The following is a 19832-nucleotide window of genomic DNA, read 5'->3' as shown; positions in this document are numbered from 1 at the left end:
ATGAAAACATCCTAAGATAACCACCCTCATAGCACAATTTGTTTAGTGCCTGATTAGAATGTCAATTATCATTAATTTGTAAAATCATATGACAAAAATATAATATTTTTTGTGTTCAATAGTTCTAAAGTGTTTCTCACCCTCCCACCCTATTTGATTAAATAACCTAAGAATTTTGTCTCCTGTACCACTTAGGGGTTGCATTTGGCTGCTAGGAGCAGAGATTCATTTACAGTGGCTTGAACACACAAGAATTTATTTATTAACATAAGAGTATTTTGAAAGTAGATAGCTCAGGATTTTTATGGTGGCTCTACTGGATCTGCTTGGACATAGAGTACATTTTATGTTTCTATTTTGCTAGCCTTAATACTGATTTCCATCTGCAAAGTCGCCTCATAATCCAAGATGGCTGCTGGAGTTACAGCCATTGCATCTACATTAAAAGAAGCCAAAAGGAGACAGGGTGGTGATGACAGAAGAAGGAGTTACCTCCAACCCAAGGCAGCTCTTAGCAGTAACCCTTTTCAAAATCCCACACAACACTTCCACTTATACCTCATTGACTAGAACCATGAGGCAGAAAATGTAATCTTTGATCTTGACACAACACCGCTCAGAATAAAATCACATTCTGCGACTAAGTGAGAAAGGAGAATGGATACGGGGTAGGCAGCTAGTAGTATGTGTCACTCTTTTCAAATCAGTGTGGCCCCTGTCTGGTCAAACCACACCCTCATCTTTCCAATCTTGAATTGGAGGGAAGCTTAGAGAAATGATTTTTTTCCCCCACAATAAATGAAGGGGTATTGAATGTGAGTGTGGGAGCACAGAGGAGTGGCTCTTGGTGTGGGCTGGTGGGGAGGGGTCAGGGAATGCTCTTCTAAGGGAGAACATGTCTGAGCTAAATCTCAAAGGAGGAACCCAGAGTGGATGGATTTCTGGCCCAGAGGCAGCAAAATAGGTAAAAAGAAGTCAATGAAACTAAGTTTCATAGCATCTTTCTTAAGTTCTTCCCTTCAGAGACCACTGCCCTAGAGCAGAACTGGCAAACTGTTTATGTAAAAGGGCCAGAGAGTAGATAATTTAGACTTTGTAGTCATACCTTCTCTATCACACGCACTCAACTCTAACTCCTTGTAGCAAGAAAGCAGCCACAGACAATAGAGGTTCACAAACAGGTGCAACTGTGTGCTGAAAAAGACTTTATTTACAAAAACAGCAGCTGACCTCAGGCCTCAGTTTACCAACCTCTGCCCTTGGAGAAAGGCTGAATTATCTTTCCACTCTCCTTGTAGAAAATGACATCCCCAAACTTGGGGCATATGAGGAAGTGATCCATAAGTCTGAACTCAGAAAAAGGAGGAAACTCATACGATGGACAGATATGTCAGAGAGAAAATGATAGAAATAGTGTTGTTTTTCTGGATTTTTAAGAAAACTTTCTGATGTTTTTCAGCATTTTAAAATTGTAATTTGCCATCTTTTTATTATTTGAAATAATCATTCATATTAATACCTGAATTTTTTAAATTGGATTTTTAAATTGAAGTATAGTTGATTTACAGTGTTGTGTTAGTTTCAGGTGTATAGCAAAGTGATTTAATTATACATATATATGTATCTATTCTTTTTCAGATTCTTTTCCCTTATAAATACCTAAATTTTTATTAGTATTTTTTTTCTTTTCCTTAAATAGGGTCTGCAAAACTGTATATGCTTTCAGCCCTACAGAAAACCAGATCCATTCCTGCCCAGAGGCATGAGAAAATTGCACATTGGGTGAATTGCAAGTAATTTGGTATTGCTGATGCGAAATAGTGAAGTGATTAAAATCACAGTCAGACTGCCTGGGCTGAAATCTGAATCTTACTACTTATTAGCTATAAGACTTGGGGAAGTTATTTCCTCCCTGTATTTTTTTTTTCTTTTTTCATGTGTAGAATGGAGATAAGAACACTCCCAGCCTCGGAGGGTTGTTGGGGGGATGAGGTGGAAAATTCATGCCAAGGATAAGTACAACGTGTAGTATTTCAGAAGGATGTACTAATGCTAGTGGTGAAGATGAGGATGGTGGGGGCATGGCTGGAGGGGAGGGGGCAAATAGGGTTAATGCAAAGGACTGTGTTGTCATCTATAGGAATTTGAAATCGATACTAGAGACAATGGGGAATATAGGACTTTCAGTCCAAGACTAGCCTGATCAGATTTTCATGAGCTCCAGAAGCTATGCATCACTGGCCCTAAGAAAAGAAGCGAAGTGGGCCCAGCTCAGTGAACACCTGCAGTGTCAGCGAAGTTGGAGGTTTAGTTTTCAAAATTCCTCCCGGGGAAGTTTTCTGCTGAATTATATCACCCGGCATTGGGGGCCCCTAGCAGAAGGAAATGAAATGCCTCAGTGAAGGTCTGGAAGTGTCCTTAAGGACTGGTGTAATTAAAGCTATCTATCCCTGATGCCGGGCATTGGAAGGAGGATGTGGACACTAGTATCAAAGAATGGTGTCAGGGCCAAGTTCCAGGTACTCCTCAGTGCCCCAGGTAGGGCCGTCCACCCCAGCAGTGACAGGGTAAGAGACTCCAAGCACACACTGGCTGGCTCTGCATTCTTTTACTAAAAGCTCAGTTAGTTTGTGAGGAGACAAGGTCAAGCAGTGTTAACAGAAAATGTCCAAACGTCCAATGAAAATTACCTGACAACTGGGGCCTCATCCAGACCAGACAAGGAATATTCTTCTACTCTACTGGTGCTTTGGCTCTTTTCCTTTCTAGCTTTTAACACAACTGTAATAATAACAATAATAAAGCTCTTTGGATAATACTTTGTTAAATACCAGGCTATTAGCCTAAGTGATTTGCTCTCCAATGGCAGAGAATATTTCTGTTAGTTTAACTTCTTGAAGGCACACAATAGCCTTGATGCTATTTGTTGTATAAATAACTCAATAATTTAGGAGGGACCCTCTTGGCAGGTATAGGGAGTCAGGTGAGAGAGGCTTTTTACTTACTGAGATGCCCCATTAACCTGTATTAACCTGGTTCATGATTCACCCTTCTCTCACTCATTCTCTTCACTTTCAATTCTTCAAACAGCTTTACTGAGATATAACTCACATACCAGACAATTCACCCATTCAAAATGCACGATTCAATGGCCTTTAGTATATTTACAGAGTGGTGCATCCATCACCAACCATCAATTTTTTAGACCGTTTTTTATTTCCTTAAAAAGCAATTCCAGGGCTTCCCTGGTGGCGCAGTGGTTGAGAATCTGCCTGCTAATGCAGGGGACACGGGTTCGAGCCCTGGTCTGGGAGGATCCCACATGCCGCGGAGCAACTAGGCCCGTGAGCCACAACTACTGAGCCTGCGCGTCTGGAGCTTGTGCTCCGCAACAGGAGAGGCCGCGATAGTGAGAGGCACGCGCACCGCGATGAAGAGTGGCCCCCGCTCGCCACAACTAGAGAAAGCCCTCGCACTGAAACGAAGATCCAACACAGCAAAAATAAAGAAAATAAATTACTAAAACTCCTACCCCCAACATTTAAAAAAGAAAAAAAAAAAAGCACTGGATATTAAAAAAAAAAAGCAATTCCATACCCTTCATCCTCTCCAGCCCCAGAAACCCACCAACCTACTTTCAATATCTATGGGTTTTCCCATTCTAATCATTTCATGTAAATAAAATCATATAATAAGTGGTCCCTCATGACTGGCTTTTCACTGAAGCGTAATGATTTTAAGGTTCATCCACACTGCAACAGATATAGATAATTCATTTATTTTTATTGCCAAATAGCATTCCATTGTATGGATATACCACATTTTATTTAACCATTCATCAGTTGATGGACATTTGGGCTGCTTCCATTTTGGGGGTTTCATGAAACTCATTCATTCTTAAATACTGATTGGCACCTACGGTTTGCTGAGCACTGTTCCAGGCTCCTTATGTGAAGATAAGTAGGAGTTGGTCTTTGGGTAGAACATTGCAGCCTTTAGGGAGAGGGTCATAGTTAAGATATAGATAACTTGAGAGCTGCTAAAGAGAAGGGATAAAAAAAATCCAGAGGAAGGAACAAGCGTGTTTGCAACCAAAGGGATGGAGTCTGATTAAGGCTGGATGGGCAGGAGTTTAGTGGAAGATCTGAGAAGGCTGTGCAAGGCCAAGGAAACTGATCAGATGTGTTCTGCTGTGGACACACCCTGTGTGTTCAGGACAGAGTGAGTATGTTGGGGTGGGCAGTGGTCAGAGTACATGGTGGGGAGATGGGAAAGGAGGCTGATTGGAGCTTCTACACCCTAAGATATTTTTTGGTGGGGGTAAACAACAAAAAGCAAGACTCTCTCACCCCAGACGCCCAGTGCTTTGTTTCAGGACAAATTATGCTCAGAGACCGAGATTATCTGTGTGATTGGTTCTTTAACACAGGTTCACAGTGGGAATTATAATGATTTCACAAGCCAATTGCATACAGGATAATGTCTCTTAATAAACCAACAAAGAAATAACATACTCCAAACCAATGAGAGATTAATTACACTATTGTTCCAGGCAAGTGGAGATGAAAGAAATAAAGTCCATATTTAGTTGAGGTGTACCTTTCTACGAGTTAGCTATTGGGAGAGTCAGCTTAACCAACCACTAGCTGATACCCAACTGCTGGGGAAAGGAAAGTGAAGCATCCCTGTTGCTAGGGAATGATGGCGCTGCTGTTGGTGGGGAAGATGCTCTTCTTCTAAGAGCCGCAGCATGGCTTTTGCCACTGCTGGTAACAGAGTCGCCTTTACCACGGCAGGAGCTAATGCCCCAAGGTCTTCGGAGAGCTATGGAGATCAGCAAAGGGGAGTCTTGCCCAGACCAAACACTCTTAAATGGTCCTCACAAGCTCTGAGCATTTATCGTCTAAATGTCCCCTCCCCATAGTTGCTTCTTCCCATGTTCTTATTTTTTTTTAAGATTTAAAAAATTTTTAAATTATTTTTGGCTGTGTTGGATCTTTATTGCTGCATGCAGGCTTTCTCTAGTTGCGGCAAGCGGGGGCTGTCTTCATTGCGGTGCACGGCTTCTCACTGTGGTGACTTCTCTTGTTGTGGACCACAGGCTCTAGGGTGTGTGGGCTTCAGTAGTTGTGGCATGCAGGCTCAGTAGTTGTGGCTTGCAGGCTCTAGAGCACAGGCTCAGTAATTGTGGTGCACGGGCTTAGTTGCTCAGCAGCATGTGGGATCTTCCCGGACCAGGGATCTAATCCATGTCCCCTGCATTGGCAGGCGGATTCTTAACCACTGCGCCACCAGGGAAGTCCTCATGTTCTTATGGATAAGCACCCCCAGGATCCGTCAGCAGCTGAGCTACTGAAGGCTTACTGGCAAACACAGGTGTGGATGATCACATCCTGGCGCACAATTTCCCTTTTATATCAAAACAATAACTTCATTTTCGAAAACCACCTCACTCTCAAAAACAACTTCATTTTTGTCATAAACAAGTGGATTCAAAATTGTAATCAAACCACGACACAACAGATAAGTACCCAGGCCATTTTCTCTGATATATTAAACAACAAATATTTACTGAGCCCTTATTATTATGCAGAAGATAGAATAAATGACAAAGTCTTTCAACAGAGGCTTTAGTGTGGAAAGATAGATGATGCATAAGTGAAGAAATGTCTATTTTTCTGTCACTTTTTTTTGAAACATATAAAGGATTATCCTGTTTACCCAGTTTGACAACTTGGTTTTTATTTTTTCACTTAAAAAGGTATCTTGGGGCTTCCCTGGTGGCGCAGTGGTTGAGAGTCCGCCTGCCGATGCAGGGGACGCGGGTTTGTGCCCTGGTCCCGGAAGATCCCACATGCCGCGGAGCGGCTGGGCCCATGAGCCATGGCCGCTGGGCCTGTACATCCGGAGCCTGTGCTCTGCGACCAGAGAGGCCACAACGGTGAGAGGCCCGTGCACCGCAAAAAAAAGAAAAAAGAAAAAAAAAGGTATCTTGGCAAATTGATCCATAAAAGCACTGAAATGTCCACCTTCTGCTTTAAAAAAAAAAAAAAAAAGCCACATGGCAGTCCTGTAGAGTCAGCATAATTTATTTAAATAGCATCAGTTAATGATCATTTAGGCTTTTTCCAATCTTTACTATGAACAGTGTTGCAACGGATATACTTGACTAGGATTTCTGAAGGTAAATTAGTAGAATTGGAATTTCAGGGTAAGAGGATGTACATTTTTTCATGGTATATATTCACAAATTGTTCTGCACAGGGGCTGCAGTGTGTTTCTCCTTCCGCAAAGGAAGTATAAACGTGCTGCCTATAAGGTTAAAATATTTTAAATACGGATACCGGCATGACCAAGTGTGTGTTTAGAAATATCATGTAGAAGCTGGTTTGACTTGTAGGGGTGGGTTTGCAGTGGGAGAAACTAAATGAAAGAAATACCAGTTTGTGGTTACTCAGGGTGAGAGATGCTGGGTTAGAGGCAAGGAGCTGGGCAGAATGAAAGGAGGAGAGGTCAGCCACGTTGGCCATGGAAGTGAGGGAATGGAAGGTTTCAAATATATTATGTTGAGGTGAAAGGGTCTGGAACAGTGCCTGGGTCTGAAAGATGAGGAACTGAGACCTTGAGAGAGGAATCCACAGTTGACTCCTGGAGGCCAGCACCGTGCCCTCCAAAGGCACAGCCTTCCGAACACCTAGGAGACTTCACCTTGAATGACTCCCAGCAAAGCCGGCAGAAACAAAACTCCCAACCATCCATACGGGAAACCGCAGTTGCGTTTGGAAAGAGGCCCTAAATCGAGCTTCCCATTTGGGGGAACATATGGAACGAGGCATTCTCTCCGAAGAGGAAAGACTGTGGTGTGAAGCTGCCAGGGGACCAGACGGCATTCTTGAAAATCAGAGGCTTCGTCTGTCTGTATTTCCATCGCTGCCACCAAGTGGGACTTCATCCGAGGGCTTTCTGAGTGAAACTTCAAGACTTCGAGGGACATTTCCTTCAGGTTTCTGGGACTCAGTTTGGAGATACAGAAAATAGTGTCCTCACTAGAAACCTGAGAGTCTAACAAATTCTGCAGCTTGAAATGTAGAACCAAATATCCATTTCCAGTTCTGACAAACACATTTGTATCAGATCAACACTCCCATCAGAATCAACTAAAAATACTGTGTTATAATAGAAAGTATTTGATAGTTATCACAGCAGCTATGACTTGGGGGTGATGGTGGCAAGGTTCTGGAGAGAAGGGAGACCACTGAGGTGAGCCCCGCAAGCTTGAGAATCTGAGCAGAGAGCATCAACAAAGAGCCACTTCATCAGCCTCATAGGGTTGTGGAGGCCAAAAAGTAAAGCAAATAGGAAGTTTAGAATTATCCAGACAGCCAGGACCCAAGTGGGCAAGATACCAGAAAGAAGGCAAATAGAGGAATAGAGTCTGAGAGTCTAAGCTGGTTTTCCCCTTGAGTTATTTGTTTATTTATACATGGAGGACAGAATGAGAGGCAGAAACACCAGGCAGAAAGTCACTGTTGGGAGCCTGAGAAGATGCCAAAAGTTCAAAGGAGATAAGGATTGGGGTTCAGGATTTGACAGAGTGGAGAAGCTCTAGTAAACAAGACAGGCATTTTACTGGGACAGTGGAAGGATTACACCCCAGGAGGAGAGCTGAAATGAAATGGAAATGTTCTTATAATCCTAAAACATTCTTTGAACCATCTTGATTCTTGATTGTATTTAGATAATCTGCTCCTACTTGAACTTGTGATTAGAAGGTAAATAAATTCTTCCAGGAGAAAGGCAACAACATCTAGAGCCTCTACAATTTTTTCAAGTATATGTGGTATGGCGTTCATGCAAAACTTCCTATGTATACAAAGATGTGAAGCCAACAGAAGAGATAGACCATAGAAATGGAACCAGGAGTGATCCATGTATTGGACAGTACATTAAACATGGGCTGAAAAACAACTGTGATTAGTATCTTCAAAATATGAAAGACAAGATAAACAATTTAGAAAGATAACTGAAATTCAGAAAAGCTAATTTAAGGAAAACATTAGACTGGAAAGAAGAAATTAACATTGCAATAGTGTTTAACTGACACAGCAGTCATATACAAACAAAGTATTAATGAATTAGAAGATAAATCAGTAGAAAGCATTTAGACAGAAGATCAGAGAGAAAAATTATGAGTAAAAAACAGAAAAGTGACATATGGGACACAGTGGTTTGATCTAACATGCATGTATCTGGGATACCAGAATTGGATATCAGACAGAAAGGGACGGAAGCAATATTTGAAGAAACAATGCCTGAGAATTTTCTAAAACTGTTGAAAGATATCAACCCACAGATTCAAGAAGCACTACAAACTTAAGCAAGATACATACAAAGAAAACCACACTGGGTCACATTACAATAAAACTGTTAAAAACCAAAGAGAGAACATCTTAAAAGCAGACAGAGAAGAGAAAACAAAACAAAACATTATCTTCAGAGAAATAACAATAAGTATGATGCTAATTCTTAGAAAAAGATGAAAACCAAAATACAAACATTAAATAAAAGTAACTGCCAACCCAGAATTCTTTACAGCAAAAATATATTTAAGAAGTGAGGGCAAAATAAGGACATTTCCAGAAAAACAAAACCTGACATAATTTAGAGCAGATCTACACTAAAAGAAATACTTAAAAATTAAAGTTCTTCAGGCTCAGGAAAAATTATTCTAGATGGAAGCATGGAAATGAAGAAGGGAATGAACAGCAACAGAAAAATTTGATTAGATGTATGTGTAAAATGTGTGTCTATTGAAGGCACAGAAAGATAACATTGTCCTATGTCATTTAAAGTATATGCAGAATTAAAATATATGACAATTATACAACAGAAGGCAAGAGGGAGTAAATGGAGCAGAAGTATACTGAGGTTCTAAATATCAGGAAATGAGTGAGAACAGTAATTCATATTTTACTACAGTCAAGGACACATGCTCTAATCTCTAACTATTAAAAGAATAGTAAAAGTATGCATAATTATTATTTCAGTAGAAGGGGACATGGCATAACAAAATACCCCAATAGAAATCAAGCAAGGAAGAGAGAGGGAAACAGAGTAAATGAGACAAATAAAGAAAATAGTAAAGTGGTAGAATAACACCTAAATATATCATAAATTATATTAAATGTAAACAGATGAATGAATACAATTAAAAGACAGGGATTGTCAGCATTGGAAATAGATAGATACAGCTATAGATATATAGATATATTCTGTTTACAAAATTACTCCTTAGATGTGAGAATAAATTGACATTGAAAGTAAAAACATGGTAAGGATATACCAGGCAAACACTCTCCAAAAGAAAGCAGATACAGCTATGCTAATATAAATGAGGACTCAAGGAAGACTGTAGCTGGACACAATGGGTGGTGTCAGCCCAAGGAGAATCTGGGATTTATTCAACACGTGGTTGCTGCATGTCTACCGTGGGGCAAGGAAGAAGGACAGCTGTCAGAAGCAGAGATTTCAGCATCAGGGTAATGAGCAGGGGAAGATATTTTTAAATAGGGAGAAGATTGTGTCTACTCATCTCAGCCACATTAGACAGACTGGACTTCTTTTCAGTGCAGAAGTTCTTTTTTCTTTTTTTTCTTTTTTGTTAACTAAGAAAGTTTCAGATTAATAAACTGGGACAAAGAGTTGAATTTTTAAAGTGTCTTTGTTTGTACTTGTATTTTTAACAGCATAATCTAAAAAAGAAGAGTTATTTGTTTTTTCAGGACACTTCATCTACATTATCATGAATAAACATAGACCAGTCCACTTAAATCTTCCTCTACTGTGACTGAATTTGTTTCTCTCTGGAGAAGGCACTTCTCTTTGGTCTAACTGAAGTGAAATAGAAGTTTCCAGGATTCTATTATTTTAAAATTTCTATCTCGGAAGCCCAACTTAAGAAGGGTTGGCCTCTGGGGACTTCTCTGTATGGTCTAAATTTTAAGAAGAGTAATCATTACAATGATAATAAAATAATAATAACTATTATTATTAATTTATATTAGCCTAAATATATTGAGTGCTCAATCCCATGCAAAGCACTGTGCTACTCTTTAAATATTTTTAATTTAATCCTTATCACAACCCTATACTTTCCCAAATGGGGAAACTGAATCTTAAAGTAAGCAACCCACCAAAGTGATCTGGTTTCCTAGTGTCCTGTGGATGGATAAAGGTGGAAAGGACATCTCTCGTTGTCTGTGCCCATTGATTCCTCAAAACCGCAAGGCAATTAGGAACCACTCCTGCCCCCACCTCCCTGCCAAACCATCCTACGTGGAAGCAAGGCTGTGTTTCACAAGGCTGAGTCTCTGCCTCCATTGAGATTATAGCTTATTCTGCAATTAATGATGCAGCAGCCTCTTTGGCTAATAAAGTCTAAACAAAGAGCATTTAATCCAATTCATGGGGTTTTTTCTCTCCATCGTGAGCAGCCTGTCAAACGCAATCAGATTCCGCATGCAAAGCAGAGAAGAGGCAGGCATCAGCCACACCTGCTTAGCGGGGTTGCAAGCGGGAAGCTTGCAGCGAGAGAACAGTTGGCTGCGCAGATGGTAGAGATGGAAAGGCTTGGGGAAAAGCCACTCTCTGACTCCAGCTCAGCGCCGCGAAGGGGCCATTTGGGGGTTGCAGGCAGGGAAACACTTTCTCGTCCCTCTTGACCTGGTCCAACCAACGGGGTGGGGGTGGGATGAGACCACTCAGAAACAAAAGGCACAAATATTTACCAAGAGCCTCCTACGTGACAGACACTTAAGTGATCTCTAATTATCAAACAATTGTCAGAGACAGAGGTGGGGGGAGGTGAATCTCTATCTTGCTGATTCGCTTCTCTGCACCAGGCTTATTGAGGAATGTTCAAAGAACATCCACTAAGTAATTGCTCTTTGCCCATCCCTGGATGAAAGGCTGGGTAGAGATGCCAGAAATGTGGACAGCATCAATCCTTGCCTTTAAGGAATGCTTGATACAAATGAGAAGGTAGGAATTAATACATAGGGACTAATTTTAAAACAGTGCTGTGCTGAACTGGGTGGCCATGACTCTGGGTAAACTGGAAAAGGACAGATAACCACAGACTGATGTAGACACAGCAGCCTGGAGATTCATAAAATCTCAGAATCAGAGGGGACCATCATAATGATGTGTGAACATACTATTGGGACCCCTGGATGCAGAAGACCATGTCCCTCTGCCCAATGCTTTGATAACTGTCAGGAAATAACTGTTGAATGTGTAAATAAAAATTAACCTTAAAGAGTAAATAAACACAGATATTACCCATTATGATTTTTTTCTGGGTCATGAACTCCTTAGAGAAATTTATAAAAGCTATGATTTTGCTCCTGGGAAAAAATGCACATGCAATTTCTGTGGGTCCAGGTTTCCCTAGAAACATAACATTAGGGAAAACCACTTGGTTATAGAGGTAAAGGAAATAAAACCATGATGCAACAATTTTATATACCTTATGATCTCTTCTAGGTATAAACTCCTGGTTAAGAGTTTTGGTCCTGGCAAGACTACCAGGTCCATTCCTAGTTCCTCATCAGCAGCGTGGCCTTGGATAAGCTTATGAATCTCTCTTGGTGCCTCAGTCTCCTCATCTCTAAAATGGTACTTTCTGCATAGGGTTATTGTGAGAATTAAGTGATAAAATATACTATAGATAAGGTACTTAGCACAGTGTTTGGCATTGGGACAAACCATCCATAAACATCATCATCATCATCATAATTATTGTACATTATTCAAAAATTACTCTGTAATTTAGTCTCATCCTTTTATGTATCACACACACACAATCATTTATAAAATTGACCTCTGTGAAGGGAATAGAGTTGATTTTGGAAAATGATGATGCCTCAATAAACAGGGACTGCAAACATTTTTTTTCAATAAGAACATACGTGTACATTGCTGTAAAACAGAGACCGTTCCTCAAATGTGTAGTATTATTGCAAACGTGAGCCACTCTATCCTGGGCACACTTTGTCCAGAGCATGGAATATTTTCTGCATAAGGACAGGATAGAGTGTCTAGATTGAATCCCAATGCCTACCTTGACTTCTCTAAGGAAAGAGAGAAAACAGGCAAATTTCCATTGAATGTTGCAAAAGCCTCCCCAGAAGACAGATGCCTGAGGACCAACCTACTACCTCGCACGCCTTCACCTGTACCACTGACACCCTGAAGTGATTGGCTCCATCTACTCCGAGGGGTTCAAGTCCTCCAAATGGAATTATCCTGTTGTCATTTAGTTAAGCAATGGGCTTAAAAGCAGGGGCTGTTAAATATCTTCTTTGACTGCTAAGTTTTCCATTGCAAAGAGGGCTTCATCATTCAAAAAATAATATTTCAGCATGAAGTATTTCCGTCTACTTTCCTCCACAGAGACTTGGCCGGGGGCAGTTAGCAAGTCCTGGCAAGCTGCCGTTCAAAAGAGAATGAGAGGAAGCCCAATATTCTAGGAACCAAGTAGAAATTATTCAGAGAAGTACACATTGAGTATTAAATGAAACAAAGTTTCAAAATTCACAAAGTTTAAATGATCCAAACAACAGATCTCCTGCGAGAATTTTTGTGACTGATGAGGTCAAGAGGAAACCAGCAAGGGACTTCCCTGGTGGTCCAGTGGTTAAGAATCCGCCTGCCAATGCAGGGGACACCGGTTCAATCCCTGGTCTGGGAAGATCCCACATGCCGCGGAGCAACTAAGCCCATGTGCCACAACTACTGAGCCTGTGCTCTAGAGCCCACAAACCACAACTACTGAGCCCACGTGCTGCAACTACTGAAGCCTGCGCGCCTAGAGCCCGTGCTCTGCAACAAGAGAAGCCACCCCAAGGAGAAGCCGGCACACCTCAAGGAAGAGTAGCCCCCGCTCGCCGCAACTAGAGAAAGCCCGCGCAATGAAGACCCAACGCAGCCAAAAATAAATAAATAAATAAATAAATAAATCATTAAAACAAAACAAAAATGATGAAACCAGCAGAGAGGAGAGTATGTCTCCTGATGAAGAGGAAACTTCAGAACCATCCGGAGAGAAAGGAGGGAAAGGATATCTTTGTCAGAAAATATAGCCACTACTGCTGTCTCAGACGATGCACAGATGTAGGAAGTTGAATGTTTTAAGTAAAACAATAATCTCACAAAGGGTTTGATGTTTTCAGTAGAACACATCCAAGGTCCTCTATCAGAGGTTGAGGGGATACTGACACACCCTTCAGCAATAATAGGGAAGAAAATATGTCTCATACACTCATCTTTCTTTTTTTAAAAAAAATTAATTAATTAATTATTTTTGGCTGTGTTGGGTCTTTGTTTCTGTGCGTGGGCTTTCTCTAGGTGCGGCGAGTGGGGGCCACTCTTCATCGCGATGCATGGACCTCTCACTGTCGCGGCCTCTCTTGTTGCGGAGCACGAGCTCCAGACGCGCAGGCTCAGTAGTTGTGGCTCACGGGCCTAGCTGCTCTGCGGCATGTGGCATCTTCCCAGACCAGGGCTTGAACCCGTGTCCCCTGCATTAGCAGGCAGATTCTCAACCACTGCACCACCAGGGAAGCCCTCATCTTTCTTAAATAAACATTTATGGAGCATCTTCTGTCTGTCACCCCTGTTCTAGGCACTGTCTTTTTCTAGCAGTGAATGAGATAGGCAAAAGAGTTGTCTTGTTCAGAGGGAATACAGATAATTAGCGAACAAACATATACATAAAAAAAAATACAGATGCAGTTAGTGCTAAGTTCTACAAAGGGCATAAAACAGGGTGAAATGACAGACAGGTCCTCTCTATCTGAGGAGGTGAAATACGAGCAGAGGATGGATAACAGAAGAAGCCACCTAGTTCAAGATTTGAAGACAACATGCTTCAGGGTGTCCAGAGGGAACAGCAAGTACGAAGCCTCAGAGGATGAGCTTGGTTTGTCAGAGGAGCAGGAAGAATACCAGAGTGACTGTAATGTTTAAGAAGAATAGTAGGTGATGAGGGTATCCCCTTGAGGAGAGAGGTACTTGACTGCATTTCTGTTACCTACTAATCTATGCCGTGAGAGAAAACAATCTGAATAAGGCAATCAAATTTGTACATAAAATGCTGATGATTGGATCTGAAAAATTTTTGAGGGTAACTATGAAAAAGCCCCCCCTAAGGCAAAAAAAATCAGTTTAACTGAATTATAGAAAATCAATTTGCTAAAATCCAATTGATTTTATGTATCAGTCAGGATGGATTGGATTATGCTGTAGCAACAAGCATCTCCCAACTCTCAGTAGCTTAAGAAAAAAAAAAAAAGCTTGATTTCTTGCTGTCACTATATATCCAACACAAGTCAGCATAGGAACTTTGCTTATTCTAGTTAGCTGGGAATTTAGGCTGATAGAACAGTTGTCAACTGAAACATCTCTGGCAGTTGTTGTGCTATGAGAGAGCTGGGGAGAGTCTTGTACTGGCATTCGACTCTCACGAATGTCACTTTTGCTGACAATTCAATGGACAGAACTAATCACTTAGTTCTAGTCAATGGCGTCATACTCAAGAAATGACATTCTACCTTGTGTTCAAAAGAAGGGAATATTTGGAAAATATCCCTAAGGACAATCACAACTCAAAGTGAAGTTATTTTGCAGCATTTATGTTTTTTTTCCTCAAGGACTTGTGATTTGCCTAGCAAACCTACTCTATTTGGGAAAGTATTGAAGGTGACTAGCTGAGTGGCAAAACTCCAGGGCACATATACTATACCAGTTGGCCCTAATTCTGAAGCACAGCCTAGTGATAACTTGTTGAACGCCTACTGTATCTGTGTCAGTCTCTTGATGTTACCTCATTATTTTGCTTACTCTTCACAAAAACTCTAAGAAAAAGGTACAGTTGTCTACATTTTACCACCATAGAAGTTCATGCTCTGGTCTACTGGGCAGCTGGCTTGAAATCATACTTACATGTTGGGTATTAGGTTATGTCTACCTGATGCCAAAGCTCTAAAGTATCTTTCACCCTGATGTTTAAGGTTCAATCAATTTAGAAAAATAACCAAGATCTGACTTAATTATTCAGGATTAACTGATCTTCTTTCATGGCTTTTTGCCTTTGGACATGTCATCACTTTTTAAATTCAACTATGTTTTATACTTTTAAATTTAATAATGATTTTTAACTGGAAGAGAGAGTTCAAAGGATGAGAATTAGCCATCAAGTGTGCGCCCCCCCGCCCCCCGCAAAAAAACCCCATAGTTGTTACTTGACGTGCTTGCAAAAAAAAGAGCTTGGAAACCAACCTCCCACCCCCTCCATGTGTATGTAGTCACAGTGATGGATGCTAATTAGGCCATGAGCCACAAAACCAACTATTTCTCTTTCCAGAGACATATTTTCACTTAAGAATTTCAGATTATACCTTAAAGAGCAATCTGTATCAGAACAAGCCCTCTGCCCAGGATCAGAAGTCTTGGGCCATTGATGGAAACAAGCTTGTGGTGAAATATTTAGATCCCGATTCTCCTGCAGAAAAATGTACCTACAAATTGAATCCAGGACTAACTTCAGTAATCTTCCTTTCCTTTCTTCTGTGCTAGAAATCCTGGTCCCCAATGAAGCCAACATGATTTCTCATTTGTTTTGTCTCATACCACACATACAGCAGACCCACAGTAACAATAGCAACACTACCACTACTGATACACTTTCTTGAAACAGTTTCCCCCCAGTTATTTTAGGTGACAGAGTATATCTCATTAGTGATATAGAGTGAAATTACTTATTTTAAAATCACGATATAGTTTCCCTCTCTATGTGTATGCCATCAGCTTGATGAACAATCAGGCTCATTTGTTATGTTTTAGGAATTGCTTTTAAAACTATAAATTGGTTTTGTGATTGTGGAAAATATTTACATGGTTTCAGAACAAGATCTATACAATTTATGATCTATGATTTTTTTTTTTTTTTGCACTATGCAGGCCTCTCACTGTTGTGGCCTCTCCCGTTGCGGAGCACAGGCTCCGGACGCACAGGCTCAGCGGCCATGGCTCACGGGCCCAGCCGCTCCGCGGCATGTGGGATCTTCCCGGACCGGGGCACGAACCCGTGTCCCCTGCATCGGCAGGCGGACTCTCAACCACTGCGCCACCAGGGAAGCCCAATCTATACAATTTATTATCAAAGAAGTCAAGATTCTGTCCCATCCACATTGTTTTCTCCCTCTTTTCCTCTTTCTTTATTTTAGATTTTTAAAAACACTTTCATTTTGTTTGTTTGTTCTTGGAAGGTTTTTTGTGTTTTTTTTTTACATTTTTAAACTTTTTATTTGGAAATAATTTCGAACTTAGAGAAGAGCTGCTAGAAATAGTACTCACAACTCCCAATATCCCCTAAGAACACTCTCATTGTTTTTAATATGAGCTACTACATACTCAGGAATTTCCTGGTGGTCCAGTGGTTAGGACTCAGTGCTTTCACTGCCAGGGCCTGGGTTCGATCCCTGGTCAGGGAACTAAGATCCCACAAGCTACTACATACTCCTACTTGCCTTCTCTTAATGATAGCAGCATGTTATAAACACTTTTGTAGATTTTTAATTTTGGACTATATCCTGGTAAAGGCTCCACAGCAATCCATGGAGATATCGCAGATTCCTTTGAAGTGCTGTATAATATTCCACTGTGTGGATGTTCTGTAATTTATTCCACCAGCCTTTGATAGGTAGATATTAGACATTAGAGTGGGGAACTGGCTCTAGTTTTCCATTAAATAAGAGTTAATGTCAGGGGCTTCCCTGGTGGCGCAGTGGTTAAGAATCTGCCTGCCAATGCAGGGGACACAGGTTCGAGCCCTGGTCTGCGGGAAGATCCCACATGCTGCAGAGCAGCTAAGCCCATGCACCACAACTGAGCATGAACTCTAGAGCTCACAAGCCACAACTACTGAAGCCCACGTGCCTAGAGCCCATGCTCCGCGACAAGAGAAGCTACCGCAATGAGAAGCCAGCGCACCGCAATAAAGACCCAATGCAGCCGAAAATAAAGTTAATTAATTAATTAATTAAGAAAAAAAAAGAGTTAATGTCGGGACTTTCCTGGTGGTCCAGTGGTTAAGAATCCACCTTCCAGTGCAGGGGACATGGGTTCGATCCCTGGTCAGGAAATTAAGATCCCACATGCTGCGGGGCAACTAAGCCCATGCACTCTAGAGCCTGAGTGCCACAACTACTGAGCCTGCGCACCACAGAGAGAAGACCACACGCTGCAATGAAAGATCCCACATGCCACAACTAAGACCCAACGCAGCCAAATAAATAAATAAATTTTTTTTTTAAAGAAGAGTTAATGTCATCCCTGGGAACAGATCCAAACTGATGATTTCTCTATTTATATACAGGCAACCTCGAAGGCACACGCTGTGTCATAATCTATCCTTTACGAACACGGATTGCAGGGCTAGTGCCTGGCTTAGCGAGCCAGGCTAAGCATCCCCTACACACATCACTGCTATTCACATCCTGTCATCACATACTCGGAGCTCTTAGGAAATGACCACAACTTGATAGTTTGTGAAAGAAATGGTCCCCTCAGGAAAGTCCACTGCTCGTGCTGGGGATGGAAAGGATGAGAAATTACAGGGATTTAGGAAAGTGGTGATTCTTAGACAGGAACGAGCTTCATGTGGAAATTCAGTTGTGTATTTACAGACCCAGTCCTTCTCTGCAGGAGCAATTGGCTTTCCTTCAGCCATGCTTTATTGCACTCATGAGGAATCTTGAATGCTGCGCTGGTGGGACTTGGGAACTTGAGGATTTGTGACGGTCTTGGTCCTTTCTAGGTCAAAGTCACGGAGTGCTCACTGCATTTCAGAAAGCATAGACTTTGGAGTCAGACAGATTTAGGATTGAGTCCTGGTTCGGATTTTTGTGGTTGTTTTTTTCTTACTGTGACCTCATGCAAATCATTTCACTTTTCTTATCCTCATTGTGCTCTACTGTGACATGGGGATAAAACCATGAGCTTGTGATGTTGAAATGAATGAAATGTGGCAGACATCAGCTCAGGGAGTTACCATCAGCAGGAACTTCTTCACCTTCAGCACGAATATCAGCAAGAGGTCATGTAGCATAGTAGGTAGAGTGCAGGCCTGGAGATTGCCCACTTGAATCCTGGCTCTACTCTTTCCAAATATTTCCAAATATTCTTTATGCAAATTTCTTTATCTGTGCCTCAGTTTCCCCAACTATGTCTGGGGATAAAAATAGCACCTCCCTCATAGAATGCTGTGAGGATTAACTGCGTGCACACTTGGAAAGCGCTTGGAACTAGGGTAGCCGCTGTGATGTTTTCATATGGGAAGGAACGAATATCTGTATGTGTTACTTAAAGCTGGACCTCACATGCTTTTTTTAATTTTTAAAAATATTATTGAAATATAGTTGATTTACAATGTATTAATTTCTGCTATACAGCAAAGTGACTCAGTTTTATATATATATATATATGTGTGTGTGTGTGTATATATATATTCTTTTTCATATCTTTTCCACTATGGTTTATCATAGGATACTGAATATAGTTCCCTGTGCTATACAATAAGACCTTGTTGTTTATCCATTCTATATATAATAGTTTGCATCTGCTAATCCCAAACTCCCAATACTTCCCTCCCCCACCCCATTCTCCCTTGGCAACCACAAGTCTGTTCTCTTATATCTGTGGACCTCACATGTTTTAATTATAAAACCCTGCTCCTGGGCTTCCCTGGTGGCGCAGTGGTTGAGAGGCCACCTGCCGCTGCAGGGGACACTGGTTCGTGTCCCGGTCCGGGAAGATCCCACATGCCGCGGAGCTGCTGGGCCCATGCGCCATGGCCGCTGAGCCTGCGCGTCTGGTGCCTGTGCTCCACAATGGGAGAGGCCACAACAGTGAGAGGCCCGCGTACCGCAAAAAAAAAAAAAAAAAAAAAAAAAAAATCTTTTGAAAGGGATTACATTAAATGGCTTAGTTGCAGGTGACAGAAAGCAGCTAAGAGTAGATTAAGCAACAACAGAAAATGGGAGGAGGGAGTGGGAATAAGGGTTTTTTATTGATTGAGGCAACTGAAATATTTTTGTGTGATTCAGATTGTTACAGATTCAGCTGTAACTTATTGCAAGGCCCCAAATGATGTCATCTCTCTCTGTTTCTCTCTCTCTCTGCCATCTCTCAAATCTATTTTCCTCTTTGTTGGTTTATTTCTCAACCAGACTCTCTCCAAGTGAGTGCAAAATGCCAGACTTGTATAGACCTCACAGCATTTGAGGCGAAAGCATCTCTTTCCTAGTGGCCGTATCAATCCCTGATTGGCCCTTCCTGGATCCCATGCAGGTTTCTGCATCAATGGTTGTGTCCAAGAGGATAGGCTGCTCTGACCAATTTGCTGCAGTCACATGCTCATTCCATTGATTAAGAAGACAGGTGGGTTGGGGTAGGAAATTTTGCAAAGGAAAAAAAACTTATGTAACCAGAAGAAAGAGAAGAGCTATTGGGCAAGACAAATCTAGCTGCCCATTACAGACCTACATTCATGCCGTTTCATGCCCATAAAAGTCTCAATAAAATCCTAAAGTCCTGCCCACGTGGCCTGTGAAGAACCCTGGTTTGACCCACTCAGTGTGACAGGGGTATTTGCTGAAAAAAAGTCTCTACTGCCTGCTGAATGTTTCTCCCAGACTCCTCTCTTTATAGGAAGATTTAATCATTTATCATTTGAAGATCACTTCCCGACATCTGAAATGCTAGTCGTAAGG

Source organism: Lagenorhynchus albirostris, chromosome 15 (genome assembly GCF_949774975.1).
Source record: "Lagenorhynchus albirostris chromosome 15, mLagAlb1.1, whole genome shotgun sequence".
NCBI classification, from domain to species: domain Eukaryota; kingdom Metazoa; phylum Chordata; class Mammalia; order Artiodactyla; family Delphinidae; genus Lagenorhynchus; species Lagenorhynchus albirostris.
The sequence above is the reverse complement of the archived record's forward strand: the minus strand, read 5'-3'. Positions refer to the sequence as shown.